The following is a 22,323-nucleotide window of genomic DNA, read 5'->3' on the forward strand; positions in this document are numbered from 1 at the left end:
GTTCAACAGATTCAGGAAGGAGAGAAATCTTCCACCTGTCATTAATCACATGATCACAGATGAGCTGCTCAGGAACATGGCTGTAGACACTGACACTCACTTCCTGCTCATCACAAGACTGAGTTAGCCACTAGCTGGTTTAGGACCAGTGACATTATTCTTCCTGGGAGTTTGTAGAGTCAGTGAACCTGAGGAGTAAAGTTAAAACTGGACCAAGAGCTGAAGCTGAGAAGAAGCCGAGCCGTGAGCTGCAGGTGATTAATGTCCTTCATGTCTTTTTATGTTGTGGTTATAAATAACACATACATGTACTATGTGTGTTTTAATTGGGGCCCGTGGCCTCGCTCAGCTCCTCCTGTCGGCCACGGTGTGAGGAACCCTGTAGGCCTTTTTCCCACGGCAGACATTTTGTCACGTCATAGCTAGAAACCCTCAGGTGGAACTTAAAAACATGAGCGAGGGGCCGCGCTCCATTTAGCTTCGCCGGTGTCAGGGTCCTGCTGTTGTGTCCCACGGCTCAGTGACTGACTCATACATGGAACAGAGCCCACATTAGTACATTCAATTACACCTGTGATTCAAAATGTCTGCCCCGACACAGGCACATTATTCTATATTTTACATTGAAAGATGAAATGTGTGTAAAATTGTAAATGGATTGTATTTATCAGGTGACTCAATACCCCCCCACCCCCCGACAAGTCTTATCGACCTCGCAAAGCTCTTTACAGCACAAGTCACATTCACACACACATTTCGTACGGGGCTTCAACACACAGGGCTTTTTCTGATGCACACCATTCAGACGTGGTCGGCACAGCCGGCGGGGGCAATTTGTGGTTAATTATCTTGCCCAAGGACACATAAAAAATGCAGACTGTAGGTGCCTGGGATTAAACCACCGATCTTCTGGTTGGTGGACGTCCCTCTCCACCTCCCTCTCCACAGCCAGCCCGCATTGAATAGCTCATAGGCTGTAAATGAAGATGGACGATGCGTCTCCACTTCATCCCACTATCCAGGAATGAAGCTTAAATATGCCCGATATATAAACGCTGCCATCTTGCACATTTCAACCCTGAGTCTGTACAGAACCGATTTGGGGATTGAGTGCAGAGTACCTGCCAAAACAAGCGCTCGGCCAATCCTGAGTCAGTCTCAGCTGTCAATCATGACGTTTCACCCTGTTTTTATAGCATAAAATATGTAATCAAAGCCAAACATACTGGAAAATGAACACGTGAACAAACATCAGTGTGATAAGAACTACTGTAACTACTGGGAATTTATTCGGCGTGCATTTTGACTTTTTAGTTTGGTTCCTGTCCCGTCTACTAACATGGAAGAGACATGATCTATAAGCCATACAGCAGCAACCCACCAGATGATGATTGACACACTTCACTTCACTTTCGGTGAGCTGTCATGTCATTCATCTGTACATACAATCTACTACACAGCCTATAGGTGTAGGTCTGTACTGATTACCTGGTGTTTTTGCCTGTGGCAGTAAAAGGCATATTTAAGGCTTCTGTCTTTGCTCTTCTCAACTGCCAAGCCTTTCCACCCCTCACAACCCACAGGTTTGTCTCATTGGCAGGCAGAGGGGCTGCCAGGAATCCCCCATACACTTGAGTGATGGGTGGGTGTTTGCTGAATAAAGAATAGAGAGATCGTGAGAGAGCAAACACAGAGGTAGACGGATGGAGAGAGTGAGCTAAAGGTAGAAAAGGTAGGATTTGGGAAGAGAGGAGTGGGGCCATCAAATGTAGTTTTTCATGGGAGTGTCTGTCATCTCGCCTCCATCCAGTCCAACTCTGTAGAGAGGGGACTGTAGTGGGCGCTGTTTGGTTGGAGCGTGACTTGTAAGGGCAGCTGGCTGCCAATACTTGAGCTTGTGCTGTGTATATAAACCCAAATGTCTTCTGTCCTATAGCTTCTGTTTTTCTCAGCTGGTTCTGTTTATGATTTGTTTTTACATCTCAGGACAGGCATATTATTTGTATTTCAATCATATGTCATGTTCAGTGTTTTAGAATTAAAACATTTAGTAAATATATCAATTGGGCCAAGTCGGTTAACATCAAATTAAGTAGGTAAAATAACATTTTAACAAAAATGCCAAACATCCTCTGGTTCCAGGTTCTCAAATGTGAACATCTGCTTCTTCACTTTGTCCTTTTACAATACAAAATGTAATATATATATATATATATCTCCTAGGGACCATTTGTCTGATGAAATAAGTTGGTTAACACTTCAATTAGCAATCGTTCTTGCAGGTTCTTGTTAGATCAATAAAATGTAATATTTTAATGTACGAAACGCCTCGAATTGGAAAATATTTGGCAGTTTTGCATGTTTAAAAAAAAAATCAATTGACTATCAAACTAGAAAAATCATTATTTTCTATCAATCTACTCATCAATTCATTGTCTTGGTGAGAGACATTACTTTCGGTTTTGGGAAATTGTAACAGCCTGTTTTTCTAGTTTCGGACATTCTCATAGGCCACACCTTACTTCCCGCACACGGCGACATGTGGATTTATTTAAATTTAAGACAATTTAATTTTAAGACTGAAGTTCTACAAAGGCGATGTTGTGTTTCCAGTATTAAAATTCATAAGCGTCCTCCACTTAAAAATGACAGAGGCAGAATGATGCACACTACCCACAAAAAGTCTGCTGTGTGCTTGTTGTTGTCTGCAGCCCTTTACAGATGCAGTGAGGCAAAGTACAAGATGAAACTCAGCCAAACTGTGTGTGTGTGTGTGTGTGTGTGTGTGTGTGTGTGTGTGTGTGTGTGTGTGTGTGTGTGTGTGTGTGTGTGTGTGTGTGTGTGTGTGTCTGTGTGTGTGTGTGTGTGTGTGTGTGTGTGTGAGTGGAAAATGTTTTCTGGCACTGGCATCCGCTGCTCTCTCTTTCTGTCTCTCTAACATTATGAGGTAGTTACTGTAGGCCAGGCCCATAAGCGATCCCTAGATGCATGCTGGCACTGCACCACTCAGTCTGCTCTGTAGCCCCTGAGTCACCCTGTCTGGTTTGAACTACCTGTTTCATCTAGCGGTGTAAATTAACATTAACTATTCTCAACATGAAGTGATACCTCTATTCTCTGGTGACAGTAAGTTCATTATAATTTTCAGTGTGAGCACAGAACATTAGAGGAGTTATGGATTGAGCCATACTGGCTTTAACTCCCTGTGACTCGGGTTATTAAAAAATCGGGAAGCTGCAGCAGTGTTGAGCTCTCTGTGTATTTGCCAATTAAGGTCCGCCCCATATTGTTTGACGCTGCATCATGAGTTGAAACAATAGCTCAACTTTTTGAGAAGTATACTTTCTGGCTGATGATGAGATGGCATGTTGATACCAACTCCTCTTCTTCTGTCCATTTAATATGAAGCCACAGCAAGTACAAAGATTGGAAAAAAGAAATTGTCACTTTACTCCAGACATACAGATATATCAATATATGTAAGAACACAAATATCCGAGTTCTGGGCATTTTACTTTGACTACCAGTGTGTCAGGGCTCCCATATGAGGTGTTAATGACATGTGACTGACAATAAAATGAAAAAATACAAATATCTAAGTATGAAAAAGAGGAGCCATAAGGATAGAATATGCAGACAAAGATGTCAACTTGGAAAGACAAGAAGATTTGGGTTTAAGGGCCGGTGTTTTTTCTGTTATTGTGAACACGGCAGACCTAGACCATCTCCTGCGGCATTTTTCATGTGTGAAAGGGAAACACCGGGAAATTTCAGACCTGAAAAACTGTTATAGGGTAAAATCAACAATTCGCTGAATGATGCCTGGTCAAGGAAAAACCTCCATAAATCTGTCAGGCAACTGCCCAGAACAAATATATCGACCTTATGCTAAGCTAACTGATTGAACTACATATTTATTCTACATGCTTGACAGTGGTATCGATACTCTTAAGCAAGATAATGATGACGCCTCTATCTAAAATGTTGAACTACTTTTTTAAGGGATGTATACAACCATTAATCTCCCAACTTCATATTGCTCTACCCTGGTATTCAGAGCTGCTGCAAGTTTAATTTTGTCAGCTTAAATTCAGAGTTTGGTTTGTGTCGGATCCAAATGTAGTTTTTGGCTGTACTGCTCATGGCTGGTTGGGTTCGAGACGAGATGTGGAACTTGACAGGTTTGCTTGTTGTATGTGCCTGAGGGAAAGTCATCACGTGGCCAAAAATGACTTTAGGCCGCCACGTTAGCGTTAATCTTGTTTGTTGCCTTTCAGTTTGTTGTTCGGATATTGAAATGAACAATCTCTTCTCACTGCAGTCACAGGAGGATGACAGTCACAGGGAAGGTGTGATGCGAGGAAGGCTCTTACATCACTCCCTCTCGTGTCTCTGTCCAGCCTCCTGCTGGGTTTTTGCAAAGGCATTGTGGTTGTAATTGCCTTCGAGACTGGCTTAGGCTCCAGACCAAGGATCTCTCAGCTGTGATCTGTTAATCCTATTACATACTTGTTGCGCGAAGACACACAATCCTGTGTGGATGAAAGCCTGAGTGCGAGAGCCGATTTGTGCCACTTGCTTCGGCGTCACTACATCCCGTTTGTGCTGAAATGAAATGCTTTGTCAACTCTTTTGTTTGTGCGGAACATTAGCACCTCAAAACAAAGACAGGCAATGCAATGAATTCAGAGGGATTTGATCGTCTAAACCACCAGGTTGTGGTTGTACTCTAAACAGTTGGATGTAAATTGGCTGTCTCAGAGGTTGCGTCATGACTTTACCATCAGCGTTCATTCCGATCTCACGTGTACCGATTTCCTTGGATGTCTTCACATGAAATCAGAGGATTCAACTGCAAACGGCATTTTCAGAAACAGAAGTACATCATATGATTCAGGGAGCAGATCTTGTCGATAACAAAGCTTGCGCCTGATGACTGATCCACCGTGATGCAATCTGGTGGTAAATGTGCTTGGACAGTTTCAAACAGTAGCCTGCTGGCAGAAAGCTTCTCTGATGACGGGCGTGCTTGTCGGCTTAGATGACGGAACAATGTCTTTCTTTAGATGAAGGGGCTCTGACACTCTACACAAATATCCTGAAGTATTTATCATTAAAATAATGAAGACATAAAGTCCTGATGTTCATTAAAGGAACACCCTGTACCCCCATAAGATTTATGGCCTCTTTAATCGAAGGCAATTTACAGTTAAATATGCAGACAGCACCAAGAACCTGGTTAAAATAATGATAGTGTATATCAATTTAACTCCTTTTCCCAATAACGTGACATTAGAGGACACTAGCGAGGTTACGTGTGCGTTAAACCCAGTGTGAGTTGTGATCAATGACCAAGTAACGGCTCTGACATGGTACAATTTGAGTCTAATTGGACACCTCTGCAGTAGAGGTCTGTGTCCTTGTTGTGTGACTGTGCACAGCGAAACTTGCGATGATGCTGAATCCCGCCTGCTAGCCCAGGACAGTAAAATCATTAAGGATGTATTGACGGCCACAGACGCATGTAGAATTTCCCTGTTTGCTGCTGATAGTCAATCTAACTGTGACCGAGAGGAAGGGAGAGTGACAGCGAGGTAAAGAGTGACAGCGAGGTAAAGAGCGCTGTCCTGTTCTTTTTGCCACCATTGTGTTCGGTATGCATTGTTTGCCTCTGACGGCATCTTTGCTCTGACGTCCTACAGTTTGGCTCTGGGACTCAAATCTCGCAGATGCAGCCATTTTCAACTTTTCAAGATAAACTGCAGATCCAGTAATTTTGTTAACTATGTGATGCTCAACTTCAAACACAGACTATCTGCACACGCAGCACTCTCTCTCACAGGGAATGGGGCCATGACTGAGGGAGGCAGGTTATCAAGGAGGATGAATCTCTGGTAATTTCAGCCTCAATTTTGTTGTTACTTGATCAAGAAACCGCTCGGTACAGTTGCTCTTCTAAACTCGTCTGTTCTCCATGCGGTCGTGCTGTCTTCCTGAAAGCTGTGGATGTTGTTTTACTGACATCATGTCTCTCAAACGTCACAGGCGTATCCTTGGATCTACAAACAGGAGAGGTGCTCCCTGCTGCTCTTTTACAACCACGAGGAAGTTTAAAGATTAAGTAATGACACCTCATGGTCATGTTGTTGTCAAAAACCATATTAAAGCTGCTTGTTCCTCTGTTTCCACGACAACGCAGACATGAACGAGCAGCAGGAAAATGATTGCATAGAATGATGAGCATAGTTAAAGCATACAGTGAATATAACCTGCTTATTACCAGTCTTAATATTATTGGCGTATGAGCGGTGGTAAGAAGTTAATATGAAGAGGAAATGGCTCTTGCACAAATTCTTTGGATGCACCTGATTTATTATGTATAAATGAAAGTGTATTTTGACTCTTGGGTTGAAAATATTTCCTTAAACATTACTCCAAAATCGTCCTTAAGATTTTAAAAACATTTCCCTCATTTGTATTCATGTGCAACCACTATTTAAAAAGTTTAACTTATTTTTGTATCTGCATTTCTTTTAAGGTGCTGTAAGTCTGGATATTAACTTTATAGCTGGCATTGTCAACCAAGACAAATCAGTAATGCAATATTTCTTAATGGCAGTTTAAAGAGAGCATCTCCAAACAAAGATGCACATTTTAAGATTAAGACAAATTACAAACGTTGCAGTGTGCGTCTTGCACAGTGTGTACTTAACAGGGCAGAAAATGTGTTGCATGCTTAAAAATGTGTCTTTGATTAAGAGTAATGTGAGTGGATAACCTTGATTTGAACCATTAAAATATGCTGTTCTGCATAAAAACACATTGAAAAGGAAGAAGGCAGAGTGATGAGAGGATGACCTTAACACTGTCCGTTCACTTTGTGGAGCTGATTGAGTAGTTCACCACCCCCTGTAAACCGCAATGACGTGCTAATAAAATGGTAATTGTATTTTAGATCAGGCTCTGAGGTCTTTCTTATCACTCCTGGGTAGACCATAACTTGTGTGATATCTTGTAAAGCGACTGCTATCATACAGTGTCATAAGCTGATAGTCCTTTGTTCAACCCTTTGCTTGACTGCGATCAGAAAGATCGTCGTGTCAGCTGCAATCAAGAAGTCACCATGTCCGGATCAAACAATTTATTACGTCTGACTTTAGATTACCTCTCTGCCTTTGGATCAAAGGTTCCAGGCTGAGACAGGATTATTCAGCAGGGGATGTTGTAACTGAAGAGTCTGAGGCCTTGAACTTATGCAGAGATGAGGATTTTCTATCTCAGGTTGATTAAGAGTCACAGAGTTAGACTTTATGGTGTTTAACTGCAATTTCGTATCAGGTGCATATCTGTATTTGCGTATGGAAAGACTGGTTCTGATCATTTGGTTGTTTGTCAAGTTGCCTCCCATGGCCGACAGCTCTGTTTCACCTGTGATCTGGTGGATGTGATAATTTCATCCAGTGATCGTTTAAACTCCACTACCCCTCTTTCACCTTTTCCACATCTATGACACATTTGAAAATGATCAATTAGGGTTTTAACTGCTCGCATCTCCTCTCAATTCAGTGTTTTATTGCCAGTGTATAGCAATAAAAATTCATTACAGTCCTCTGCCGGAGGTGAGTGCCGGATTTCATTCTCATGCTCTCGGGGCTGCACCACTAACACATAATTTCAGTGTGAACAGTTTTCCAGAGGCCCGTGAGGTCTGGGCTGATGCTGAGAGATTTCAACTCCATCGAAACACGAGCGTCAGACTGTGTTTCTCAATTATCTCATGTTGTGTTCTGCTGGGTCGTACCTCACTGTTTTATTTACCTGCCTTGTTCAGATCACTGCAGTCGGGTATAAAAATATCACTTTCATAACTGTTGTTTGTTGTTAACGGGAACAGAGGATTTCTGTGGTACAGGCGTCTGCTCCTCTCTCAACCAATCACACTCCATGCTGCCACTGTCGTGTTTTATTGACGCACTTTTCCATTATGTTACGAAACTGTTTCTTCTAATCAATGTCATAAATACTATTATGTTGTTGATGTTCTCAGTTACATGCCTCATCTATTGCACTGTCAATAGGTTTTTTTTTGGTAGTTTTTCCTTTCTCTTGTTAAGCGTTAAGAACAGAGGATGTCACACCTTGTAAAGCCCTATGAGACAAATTGTGATTTGTGAATATGGGCTTGACGAATACAAATTGATTGATTTGATTCATGATTGATTATTGTAAAGAAGACACCAGCAAGAGAATCTCAGGCTGCATGATTCAAACACATCCGGGCACACTGCAGGAAATTATATATTATATATCTTCTTTCTAATCTCTTCTGTTTGACACATTTGTCGTATACTACAACAGGTTTGACAAAATGTTGCTTTTGATTAGACAAAATAAATTAATGATTTGGCCTCCGGTTCAACTCATTTCTAATTCAAACTGAAAGTTAATTTCTATTTTGTTTTGAATCCTACAATTGAAATAGTCCCAAAAGAGTTTGTCTCTGCTTGAGATGTTGCAGCGCCGATACCAGCAGGGGACTGACATCACAGAATACTATTTTCACCATCCCAAGTATGCTACGTATCCTATATTGTATATATCTTAACTGAAATACCATAGGTACTGTATAAATTCCATATAAGATTGCTGTTTTCTCAAAATACTTTCTGCTCCAAATTGCCCAATTGCTCCAGCCTTGCTCCCGATAGTCCTGTTTTGTTCCACTGAACCTTCTTTTAAGCGTCGGTAGGAACTGCAAAGTATTTTATTGGAGCAAAATTTATGCTGTAAAATTACCCTGTAAATCGTAGGCAGTACATCAAAGTGTTACCCTTTTTTCTATCTTCGCTCTCAATCGTCTTTGTCAGATACAAAGAACATAACAAAGAGGATTAATGGGTTTTTCCCTCAACACAAACGAGCAGGGCTGGGGGTCAGTTCCACACAGTGCTGGTCTCGGGCGATGTTATGGTGGTCAGTGGGACGAGGCTGTGACAGGACACAGAGGGAAGCTCAGCTCTCTGAATGGCTGAATATGAGAGCTGCCACAGAGGAAAGAAAAGCTTGCTGTTACATTGATTGACCGTCCAGACCTGTGTCCAGTAAATTGGATTTGCCATAATACAGCTGTCAGTCATGTCCTGTCTCATACTCTTATCCTTGATGTTGTTTTTCATTTCCATGTCATTGTGTACTCTGTCGAGCTTACTTTATCAACTAATTCCTCATCTCATTTTCATCACTCTACTGATTTCCTGTCCACTTATTCATCACAATGAGCGGCTGAATTAACAGTCCACCACTGTCCTCGTGCCTGAAATCTGCACACACACCATTGTGCAGCGCTGAGTGAGATGTGGCTCACATGACTCACTGGTCCTCCTTATGTTTTCACACTCTGTGCCAGGCCTCTCTATCAGCGTGCTATTCCACCATTCAATAGCATCGCTAACTATGCTCCGGTCCCACCTCTCGCCCAAAGACACCCACTGTCATCCACCTACCATCTCGTATAATTGGTGCAGATACAATGCACCGGTATATTTCTACACAGGTATCGTTAGAGGGGAGTCGTGTGCAGCGTGGAGGCATTAGAGCAGAAACACGAGACAGAGATAAAGAGGTTGGCTATTCGAGGATGCCGTGGTGCAGGAACGCAGCAGAGGATGACAGGTTTTGAGGAATGGATGAAGATTTGAAGCGGAGCAAAGGAAGGGAAGAGAGCGTCTGTCTGAATGCCAGATTCTGACCGAACCACTGATCCTAATCCCCGGTGGCATATGCTTTGTCTGCTCGATCTCAGATGAGGGCTAATGGCATTAAAGCCTGATGTTGTGACTGCCAGTATAATTAACAGTGCTGATGTTTGTGTTGATAGCTTGACAATGGGGACAGATGGTGACTCGGAGGGAAGAGTAAGAAGAAAAAAAAAGTCGTAGATAGTCAAAGATCATCCTCTTTAATTCTGGTCTTGTTTTAAGCTTTGTTGATGAAGGTCTTTTGACTAAAATGTCAGGTAATAAACTTTAGTACAAGTGATTAAAGGTTATGAATTGGAAAATGACGACGCCAGTGCCAGGTTTAATGAGTAAAAACACGGCAGTGTGGTGAGGAGGGGAAGTTGGAGACCTGCCACACAAAGACTTAGAAGTTTGAATTCCCATAAATGCATGTTTTTGACGCGTTCCTGTGGAAAAGAGGAATAACACAAACATCTGGATTCATTATTTGCTCCACTTTAAGTCAAACTTTGTTTCTGTACTCATGGTGCCTGCACAGTCATTATGCTTTTGAGGCCAAGCTAAAACGGTAAACAACCAATAAAAGTTAAACTTCAACAAGAAATTCCTGAAACCAAATTTTCAGCTTTTATCTAGTCCCACACGGTAGATGATATGTCGGCAACATCAAATATTAATCTTGCAACTGGTCCAAGTTTTTGGACTCAAACCAAAATGCTGCAGTCATTTTCCTCAGTTTTCTGTGACTAATTAAACATCCAGTTGACCTAATGGGGACTCATTTCATCTTTTCAGTCATTTAATAGATTCTCCACTGGATGAAAAGTGAAATGAGTTCTCCACATTATGTTTATAATTTGCCAGAGGAGAGTTTATGGAGTCGGTGGATGTATCCGGCACTCACTTCATTTCCGGACTGAATTTACTTGTTTGTGCTCCAGTGTTTGGAGGAGACTGAAGCGAAGCCGCTGTTTGCTCCTGATCAAAGCGTAAATGAGATGGGTGTTGTCAGTAATGCATATTTGATGTTTCCCAGCACAAACCGGAGCGTGAAGCACTGATGTCTTCAGCTCTTGTATGTAAGAAGAAGTGAGCCTGTGAGTGATTTAAAGATGAAAGCTGTCAGCGCCACCCTCTCCATTCAGGGGCCTTGAGAGAATAATATTGCATCAGAGCCTTTTGTGACAGAAGAACAATGGTTGTGAGTCTGAATAGACTTTGGATAAAGTGACAGCTGGAAATAAGGAAAAGGAGGTCAATTTCAGCTCTTCCTAGACAACACTCTTAAAGTTTATGTAAGGCAATGAATCATCTTGATGTTCATTTACCATAAAAGTGGATGATCAGTGTGGGTGCGTGTGTAGGTGAACCGTGGTTTTATATATTCAGTGAATCTTAATCAAGCATCGATCATGTTGACTCTGCTTTTGTAACTTTTCTGAGGTTAAAATGTCAGAGCTGCTCCATGTTTATGTTGTGTATGTGTCACATAGAGATGAAATGATTAGTTGATCGCCAGATATTTAATCAGAGTAGTGCAGTGCCTGTTTTAAACAGTCCACCGGTTTGGAATGGGCTGTTTTCTTCAACTGTGGTGATGCTGTTTGCAGTTTTATTTCTGAAACTGTAAAAGTGACCTGCAGTACTTGAGCCACAGCAAGTGAAGACTGGCTGCAGGACTCAGTCCACAGAACCCTGAAGCTGCTGCACAAAGAGCTGTTCACCCGTTTATTCAAGGTGCAGGGAAGATCAAATCGATACGCAGAAACTCAAAGTTGAGAACCAGTTGTCGTGAACATGCCCTTTGTCGTGATCGACAACGTCACATATGTTGACTAGTCCCAATGAGATTTCTGGAAGTATTTGATAGATGATTAAAGAAAATACAATTCACACAAAGAAATAATTGGTTGCTAGTTTTAATGCTTTGATGCTTTTCTTTGACATATGTTAACGTGAATATCATTCAGATTTTGGATTGTAAATTGTAATCTTAAAAAAAAGGCCACTTCAATTTGTTATGTTGGCCTTTGGGAAATATTCATTAGTTGTAGCTCTAGTGTCGCTGCCTCTGTATGTTTCTTAGCATATGTTCTGTGTATATAACACAATCTGTCGAACTGTATATTTAGAGGAGAGCCTTCTGGTGAAAACCAGGCTCTGCTCCACCCAGTCAGGCTCAAACAGATTGTAGGTATATGCAGACAAATATGAATGCAATATTGGAAACCTCTTGAGATTGGCATCCAGATCGGAGACGCAGTGTTGGTGTTAGTGTGGGAAACAAGTAGCTGTGACTGTATAGTCTCTCAAAGACGGAAACAAGAGAGAGAAATTGTTAAATTCCTCCTTACGGGCTTATTGGAGAAACCAGCAGGTTACAGTTGCAACGGGAACAATTTAAGCTCAAGTATTCCAGCCACAGACGTTCACCCACATGCCGAGCACAGATGATATTGTGACGTTTACATAAAGTAGCTTTGCTTTAAGAACTGTTTTATCATCACTGCACATGAATATACGTTTTTAATATGTCTCAAAAGACATATTAAGATCCGTATGAGCTTGGATGTTTTACTATGAGGCAATAAACATGCAGGATATTCTTTATTTTGGGTGATAGCAAGATTGATTTGTTCAGTTGAGCATGTTGAGATCACACACACACACACACACACACACACACACCTAAGAAATCATTTGGATAAATTGCCTCCTCACTTCTCTAGTCAGTGAGTCAGTCTTAACAAGTCAGTCATCAGGTCTATGACTCACAAGGCTACCTATAGTCTCCAATTAACCAAACGCCTAAGCAGGATTCATACCGGGAACCTTCTTGCCGTGAGGTGACAGTATACTAACCACCGTGCCGCCCTCAGGAAAAATGTAAAAATGTAAACCCCAGGTCAGCCCTCAGACGGCTCTGCCCACCTCATCGACACTCAAGGCATCAGAACAACACCGATGAACCGTGTCATTCAAAGGTGACAAATAAATAAATCAGTTTAGCTGTTGGGAATGTATTCACGAGCACTGAGTCATCCATTGAACCAGAGCCACAACAGCCACGCTGGCCCTCTCCCCAAGGACACCCCATTGCTCTTTTTATATGTGTGTGTGTGTGTGTGTGTGTTTCTAAACTCTCCTGTGTCTGTGTGCCCACATTTGTGTGAGTGTGTGCCTTAGTGGGTGGCGGTGTGATTCATGATGTACCAACTGCCTCTCATCTGCAGACTAGATTAATTTGTTAAGCCTCGGCAACAATTTGTTACGCGGAGAGAGAAAGAGGTTGCGGCATAAAGGGGACACAACTTTCTGAATTGATAAAGGGCCCAATGAAGTGTTTATTAGCCCAGTTGTTTTATACGTGTTCTACCTGGAGCTGCGCTGCCATTTGTCTGAATGTGAAGTGTTTGGCCCTCTCCTGCTTTATTGAAATGTGAGGCTTGTATTCAGAGAGCTTGATGTCGGGATGGGATCCAACCTGACCACTTTGTCCACAGCGGGCACATTTCTAAAGGCCTGTTTTGAAATAGAAATAATTGCATTTATTGTGGAGAAAGAAAAGCCTTTCGTGTTTTTTTTGTCTTCAATCATCACCATGTGAAAAACAAGTCCTTTTGTGGCTGATTATCAGAACTGTAGTGACGGGGAATAAAGCCCAGTGAGGGGCACATGTAGGTGTAAATATAGAAATTCAGAGTGTTGATGTGTTAATCCAGGTCCCGGGAGGTGACAGGACACGAGCACTAAGTGAGTCACAGCAACAGACCACTGTGGGCAGAGCTGTCATCCTCGCCCATATGGTCGGTTCAACTTGGAACACAACAGCACTGTTTTTTGTGGAGTTGAGCTTTTTATAAGAGCTAAAATACCTGTCCATCCAAAGCTCAGAAGATTAGTTAGTGTTTGATAGTTTTTACCTCTGCCTGGGGTGTTTATTTATTTATTATTCATGTCAATCTTTTGAACAGGTTTCAACCAAACTTTGTGAAAGGATGCGTGATTTTCTTTTTCTTCAACAGGGATCATGATGAAAAAATATCTAGCATTTTTAGAAGACTGATATCCATGAGGGTGTGAAAATTGGTGCAGCTTTATTGAACTTAAGGGGACTATTGGGCCTTGACGGAGGTAATGCGCCGTTATAATTTTATCCATGTGTTAAAATAATATCCATATTGATATCAAAGTTTATCTTCACATATTTGTTCTTATGCTGCTACAGTATAATCCAGCATTAGATGACTGTGAAATTGTGACTATTGAGGACAAACCTGCAATAGGAACAGTTCTGCCTCAGCTCTCATCTTAATGAATGGCAGTCACGCTGCTCGGCACCGTCTGTTTACGTAGTGTTAAGTGTCACTTGTTTGCAAATATATACGTGATTTGTGAAACTTTTGAAAATTGAATCAGCCACAGAGCAATTTAATATTGAATAAGCCGTTAGGAAGCAGGGGGGTTAGCGGGGGGCACAATCTCGTTAGCATTTTGAATTACACACATCAAAGCTTGGGTAGAAGCAATTGCGTGTTTTCATTAGCATGTGGGGGAAACAGGTGATGAGAGAGAGAAGGACGGTTTACACGTCATGCCTCTTTTTGATCTGTGAAACTGATTTCCACAAACATATTATACAACACTTGTGATTCAGGTTATAACAACTGGACGTATGTTTGCAGAACCTGCTCGAAGGAGTAATGAGGTGAAGGATCCTTTCTTCGTTGACTGTTATACACTTTGTCATGTAGTGATCTCCTCTTGTAGGAATAAAAGGCAGCATTTCTATCCACAATGTTTTTTAACGGTCTGTTTGTGTTTGTAATGACGGTTTTCCTTTGTCTGTTCCACAGTCTTCTGATCTTTTTTTCATGCTCCCTCCTGTGATTTTGACTCAGACAGAAACGGGAATAATTTGTTTCTATTTTTTATTCATCAGCTTTGCAGTAAATGGATTTATCCTCCCTGCTCACACTGCCGGTGATGTTAGAGCACCTCCAAACACAGTGACTGATGAGGCGCAACCCCGGACTGTGCTATTCTGGCTGGTTTTTAATCACTACTACCCAAAAAGTCAATATTATGTAACATGACGATGAGCTTGGACAGTCGTTTAAAATGACCTTGGATTAGAACCTGGCTCCTACATGCTGACCTGGGGGTAGAGCCAATGTCCTGGGATTATGGTAAATCACCACTCCGTCAAGATCACACACAGGATTATTTACCACCACATATTTGTGGACAGGCAAATCCCAGCAGGATTCGACACACATTTGGAGTTTGGGAGATTGAAGAGTCAAGGACACGTCAGTTTTTGTACCAGAGTAACTTTTTAAAATAACACTCCTGTGTGTCCCAAACAGTTTAACTGCTACAAACTGTCAGTGTCGATTATTTTGATCAGTCACATAACAGGCGTATCAAAGCAACTTAGTGTTTAGTATTTAATATATCCAATATCCTCAGCAGCTGTGGTATCAGATGCTCTGAAATACAGAATTGAATTCCCAACACTGACTCATCGGGGCATGGAGCAGGTGTGAGTGGCATGAGTCACTGTCAAATCTCATTCACAGCGAAGGCTTATTTAATTTTGTCATATTTTCTTAAACATTTAACTGTCAGTGAAATGCACCAGCCATATTTCTTTATATATTACCTACAGATATATGACATATTGAGCAAATACTATAGTCAACATGACTAAAACACTAAGTTAAAATGTCTTCGTGGGAATGTCTTGATTTTTTTTCTTTCTGGCAGCAGCTGAGAAAACCTGAACATTTAGTGCAAAAAAACAGTTTTAGCGAGGATCTCATCTGTCTTTCTCAAGACTTTGTATTCCAGTGACAAGATTTTAAACTTGTCTAACCCGTGTGCCAAAAGTGAGGCAGTGAAAGAAAGCTATCTGAGGCTGGTGGGGATGAGTTTGTTGAGGTGACGGCTGCACAAAGTAGAGGAGCGTTTGTGAAAGATTGTGAGCCGGTGAAAACTCGATTTGCAGCAACACCGTGGTTTGTTTGCTTATTCAACCTCAATTCTGAATGGGAAAACGACTCAGGGTTTTTTGCATTTGGCTTGATGAAAGAAAATAAAGGTTCCCAGGTCTGGAGTTACAAGAGCAAGTAACGTTGAATGACAAGGAGCTGAATGAAGCGTAGTGTTTTATAGGTTAGTTTCCCTGTGTTGCCTGTTATCGTTTTATCTTGGCCTTCCAGATTAAATTCAGGTCAATTCGGGCAGAAAGAGCAGAGCTGCCGGCTTTTTGATGTGACTGGTTGAATTATACCTAAAGCTGTGAGCCTGAAGAGAGATTTGGAAAGTTAACACTCTGATGTGAAGGTTCCACAGAGTAGCAAAGAGTGCACCGGTTTAAAGCAAAAAGTTCATATGTAGCTTAACTTCTGCGTTCTTTCATTTCCTTAACTTCTTCCGTTGAACAAAAGTTGGTGTCAATGAGCGCGTATCTGCCACATTGGGAAAAGAAAAACAGATCAGTATCACAGTTACAAGATATTTTCATTATTATTTTTCTTGTAACAATATAATAATTAAGAACTATTTCTTATAACGTGATTTATAACCTGAGACCCATAATTTGTAAGTTTGAATGATGAAAAATGTGCGAAGGAACATATAAATAAATGGATATGGCTCATGTACACAGTCTGATTTAGATCTACCTCGTTCTCGAGATGAAATATGGTTGAGATTCTGCTGTTACTGAGCCTGGTGGATGATAGTGTGATGACTAAGGAACAATGAGTCAAACCCTCTGGAGATCGCATCCTCTTCTCATAGATCAGCCGGAGGAGCACAGATGGCTCCGTGGATACAATTACGCTACATCTCCCCTGCATCTAATCTGGGTCTAATAATAATACATGCATCACATCAGGTGATTTCTCCATCTTTGTTGAACACCATGGGGATCTATAGAAACTTAAACTGTGGGGTCAGACAGATCCTTCTTTACGTCCCAGAGTGAGAAAAATCATTTGACCAAGATTTCGACTTATCTGACTTTTCTGCAGGTACGATAAAAAAGTTATGGAATTCTTTAGAGTCCAATGGTGCTTCGGCCCATCAGGATTTCTCCCAGTGTTACTGTCCAAGTTTGATGCATTCACCAATAAGAATTTTAAAATGAGTCTGACCCTCTGGAGGTATAATGCTAGGGTTGGACTCATTCTTCCCCTTTTAGTGAGAGCAAACTCATCACAATATCCTCCACCGGGCTAAATAACAGCAGAGTCTCACCATGTGTCAAACCAAACATTAATTAGAACTTAATCAGACGGTGTAAATGAGCCATATCCATCTATTTATTTGCTCTGTGCACACATGTCATCATTCAAACATGGGTTTCAGGTCGTTATAAAGTGGAACGTGTGATGTTATACCAACATAAATGATACGTTTTGAGAAATAAAAGTTTCATCACATGTTTCCAGAGCCCAATGAGACATCTCGAGATTGATGATGACATAAAAAAAGCAAATATACACATTTGAGCATCTGGAACGAATGATTTAATGACATATATCAATATATGGCAATAAGTTATGAAGATGTTGACGATTAAATGAACTAGTGCAGTGGCTGTTCTAAACATGCCTGTTTGGAACGGGCTGTTTTCTTGCCTGTTGCAGCTTTCTTTCATGAAACTGTAACAGTGACCTGCAGTAGAGCAGCAACAAGTAGAAACCAGCTGCTGAACCCTGAAGCTTTGCCACAGCTGCTGCACAAAGAGCTGTTCATCTGTTTAATTAAAGCTCAGTGAAGATCGACCCAGTGTGTAGAGCCCTGAACTGGAGAATCAGTCTGTGATCAACAATATCACTTTCATTGATTAGTCCCAGCTACAGAGCGCTGGCTGCCTGTTCTTACAAAGTTTATTAATATTGACTCATCCAAATCTCAACAGAAATCGACACTGCACTTCCTTTGGCCCTTAACAATACACATGTCAAGTGTGAAGCTGATGAGATGAATGGTTTTCAAGATATATTATAGTTATATGTTGATTTACTATTCCAGCTACATATAGTTTTACAAGTTTGTTATTTGATTTTTCACTAAGCACCACTTCTGATTACCTGCTGCTGATGCCAGTGGACAAGTGCATGTCGTAGAGACACAGGAGAACTTTAGTTTGTGTAGTGGTGCTAAAGAACGTCACTGGACTGCAGCTCCAGTTTGATTGACAGGCAGTCGTTGGCTCCTGACGAGCTGTGGCTCCTGAGAGACCTGATGAAGTTCGCTGGGTGCTGCTGTTGATGCAGCAGTTAGCTGGCAGTGGAAGTGACCTTGTGCTGAGGGACACATACCGTATGCACACATGAATATGAAACACGATTCTGTGAAATCTGCCTGGTAAAGCATGCTCTTTATTGGACTATGCTACGACAGGATGTCTGCCCAGATGGACGTGTACACTCCCTCACATCCTCAGTAAATGATTTTTCTCCGGATCATTAGTCCGGGACGTATTCCCCCCCCCTCCGTCTTTACTCCTGTCACAGAGGGAACCCTAATTGCGCTGAAACCTGTACTGTCCAAAAGCCACATCCCATATTCAGCACAACACAGTAACTCACGGGGGAACCTGAGGCCAGTCTCTAACGACACCCAACTTTATTAACATTTTCTTGACAAAGCCGCTACTTGGCTCGGAGGGAGGACCCAGACAGGTTACAGCAGGAAAGGGCAAAAACTGAGTGTGTGACTTTTATTGAAGGATACTGCTGATCTCTAATGTGCTTAAAGGTTAGATAAAGTAAATGAGAGTAAATTACTCTCATTCCCAAAGCACTATTGCATGCCTGTCTCCTTTTATTCTACAGAGAGCTTTTTGTAATCTCCCCTCTCCTGTTGTCTAGCGGTGCCATAAACAATCTGGTTATTCTCTATCTCCTCCACTCGCAGCCAACCTGACAATCACAGTTGTCTTTAATATTGTACTGAGCATATGGCGTGTATTTGTCTGAAGAGTAAATATATTCAGATCATGATTTATTTAAGTGGTTTACTGTTTTGAATGGCATTTTTTTTTAGTTTAGTATAAAAAATACAGAATTTTATCGCAGAAGAACCTCATTTACAAACCGAGCAAAGCTCACAATTAGACCTGACACTGGGTCAATGAAGAGGTTTCTGCTCTCTGTGCTAGCGGCAGTTAATTGAACAGGGATTATATCCATGTCACTGTGATGCCTGTTTTCCATTAGTGTTATGATGATCCTCCATGCACTGCAGTCTCCCGTGTCAATTAGCTTGACATGATCCCGTCGTAGTTTTTGCACATTGAATGGATCTTTTTTGCATCTTAACTTCCAGTAGTATTTAAGAAGACGAGTGAGTTTTTGCAGGAAGACCAGTCCCTCATAGACCCAACTACTACTTCAACCTATAAGGAAAAATAAACAACACAGCTTTCTTCCACATCTCCATCTAGCATTTACATATTTTGTGGAGCAGTCCTCCCTGAGAAAACAGTCTCTGGTGTGAATCATCATTAGCATTAGAGATGTTGTGTAATCACTCAGCTGCAGCTTCTCAGTTTGAGCTGGTGTTGAGTGTCGCTGTTTATAGCATCAGCCGAGACCAGCAAACTAAATGACCTGTTTTCTGGAACAAGTCGCTCATTAAACGAAGGTGTGAGATATTCTACAGCTGTTGTTTCAGCGTGCCAGGCACTTAATTCATCAGCATTTAAATAACCTAAATCACGTATCAGGGTGATCCCAGCTGTAAGGGCGTAGGGAGGGGTCACGATGTCGGGCTCGACAGCGTAACGACTGTCAGCCGCCGGCGAGCCCCGTCCATCTGCCCAACCCCTACACTGCACACTCATTACTTCTACATCAGGCCGTCTCTGTCCCGGTTAGACCCCAGCACGATGGGAGTTTGCACACATAGGATGACAATGTGGGTGTGGGCAAGCAGCCAGGAACTAATGCTGAAGGGTGGAAGGAGGAGGAGGAGAGTTGTAAAAAGTTGAAGTTGTAATATACACACACATGCACACTCGCACACACACTCTGCAGGTTGCTCATTAAGTGTGCTACAGGGAGTTGGAATGGGAACCTGGCTGGTGCTGCAGAATGTGGAGGGGAAGATGGGCCAGTCATTGCCAGAGGAATGTTCTCCAGCAGGTAAAGCAGATGACTGTGCTATTGTAGTCTCCCTGTCAGAAAAGACTATATTAGTGAAGGGATATATATTTATACTCTAGAGACTGTGGCATCTATTGTCTGAGCAGCTGCTAATCTATCTGTGATGGATGTACATGTTGGCTACATGTAAGTGGGTTTGATGTCTCTCCATTAACTTGTGCTTGATGAGTTGGACAATGTTTCACTTAGTTGTAAAAGATAAGCAATTGTCCTTGTGTTTCCAGGCAGATGCAGGTTGAGGCTGGTTTGATTCCCTCCATCCATCCACTAGTGATGATAATCAATCAGTTGTCTGGTCTGAGATTGACCTGTAGTTACAGGGTTTAGCCAATGGAGGCATTCTTTTTTAGGGTTGTCCATCTTTTAAACACAATATCTCAAGAATGCCTTGAGGGACTTTCTTCAAATGTGGTAAAAACACTGGACTCAATGAGGAACTGATTAGAACTCACTGGTCAAAATCCAAAGGTCACGGTTTCTGTGATGTCACATTGTGAACGTGAAACCTCAGGAACACCTCCAGAGAATCCCTTCAGATTTTAGTATAAATGTTCACTTGGACTCAAGGATCAATGATTAAAATGTTCTGGTTAAAGTCACGGTGTTTGTTGGCGGAGGCATACAACCACAGAGTAGTCTATTTGTGGGATGTCAGCATTATTAGAGTGTGATGCACAGTAGAGCTGCTTTGCTGATCAATCAATCAGAAAATGAGTCAGCAACTATTTTGATAAGCGATGAATCATTTTCAGTCTTTTCTTTTTGCCCAGTATTTCTTGTTTCAGCTTCTCATATGTGAGGATCCGCGGCTTTTCCTTTCATTTATAATAGAAAACTCAATATCTTTGACTTGTGACTGGTGGTTGGGGGCGGTTTGAATACATTGCCTCGGGCTGTGTGAAATTATCACATTTCTCTCTATTTACTGATTTTCTTTCTTTACCAAACTTTGATAATCTTTCTTTGAGATGAAAAACATGCAGTGTGTGTGCATCAGGTATCAGGTTTCAATTGAAGTACTTCTTGTAGCATGTATTTGTAATGCCCTTTATTCTTTGTAAGTATATTTACACATGTGTACAAAATATCAGCATTTTTTTTAAAGAAGTCTATGTTGTGAAACACTTGCTGGATCGTGCGTCTCATGTTAGAAATCATTATTGTTTATTATCCTAATTGTGGATGAATTTCATGGCAGGAAATGAATTTACTCCCACGTGTATTTTGTGCAAATTATGTATTTTATGCCTGCAAATAGAAAATGAAGCATGAAACATAATCAGCAGGTTGTGTGTCCGTCCGTCTCAAGCAAACACACTGACTCACTTTGGATGTGATGACTAATTTGAGAAATTAAATTGAACTCCCCACCGAAAAATACTGAAACAACCATGGGTGTTACTGTTGTGTTACTGTTGTGCAGCTCCTCACACCTTCTGTGCACGTAAACACCTGTGTTTTGACAGTTTGTGGTAGTGAGAGCTTCTCGCACCGAACCCAGAGCTGTTCCCGCTGCCTCTGAGGTCATGGATTATTCATGAGATATGCAGGGAGGTGATGCAGTCCCATTGTGTGGCTCGTGTCCCGGTGAGCGTGACAGAGGCGGTTGCATCAGGTCAACAGACGTTTTTTTGAAAAAAGAAGCTGACCTGAGTTCAGCTGAGATCGTAACAGGGATTGATAACTGATCATGGTCACTGGTTAGCGATGCTGTTATTTGTTGTGTCTCTTTCAGTGGGTAGAACACATGTTGGGTATTTAAATTTTCTTTTCATCCCACGGGAGAGAAATATTATATGTTTTTTTATTTTTTATTGATTAATGAAGCAACTGATCCGCTCCCAATTCTTAGTTTAATGCATTGCAGAAATAAAAAGGTGGTCTATTCATTCTGTTGTTTACTTTCTGTGGATTGAAATGATGATGAAATAATCCTGTAATATCTGTACAGGTTGTTGTCAGGAAAAAAAATAAAGGTGGATTGAGCTGTCTCAGTCAGGGGGTAAAACGGATGAAGATGCATTGCAGAGAAGATTTTGTTGAGTTTTTCTTTACAGCTTGTTACCTGTGTGTTGATGCTCCTATGCTTAATTATTGTTCACATACTATCACAAAGGTAGGAATACTTAATTGTGGCTTGTGACACCTTAAGTACTGGAGATTCATTGTAGTTTTTCACTCCCAGCTGCCAGAGGCCATTTGAAGTTCTGTGTCTTGGCCAGGGACAGACACGCAGGACTTTGGCACACAGACTGAAAGAGGCTGACATCGAACCACCGACCTTCTGGTCAGTGGATGACCCGCTCTGCCTCCTGAGCCACAGCCTGTCTGCATCCTCTTCACAACAGTGTGAGTAAGCAGTGACAATTGCATGTGATTGATGCATTTGATTTTTGATT

At 41.6% G+C, this 22,323-nt stretch overlaps 1 long non-coding RNA gene across 2 annotated transcripts in view; it reads left to right on the forward strand.

Moving 5' to 3' along the window:
- Positions 1–22,323, forward strand: part of LOC118122868 — a 45,449-nt gene continuing 23,126 nt past the window's right edge. For both annotated transcript variants that reach the window (XR_004698524.2, XR_004698526.2), the window contains exons 1-2: positions 1–254; positions 22,110–22,273. This is a non-coding gene — a long non-coding RNA (uncharacterized LOC118122868). The remainder of the gene's footprint in view (positions 255–22,109; positions 22,274–22,323) is intronic.

This window comes from Hippoglossus stenolepis, chromosome 16 (genome assembly GCF_022539355.2).
Source record: "Hippoglossus stenolepis isolate QCI-W04-F060 chromosome 16, HSTE1.2, whole genome shotgun sequence".
Lineage (NCBI taxonomy): Eukaryota > Metazoa > Chordata > Actinopteri > Pleuronectiformes > Pleuronectidae > Hippoglossus > Hippoglossus stenolepis.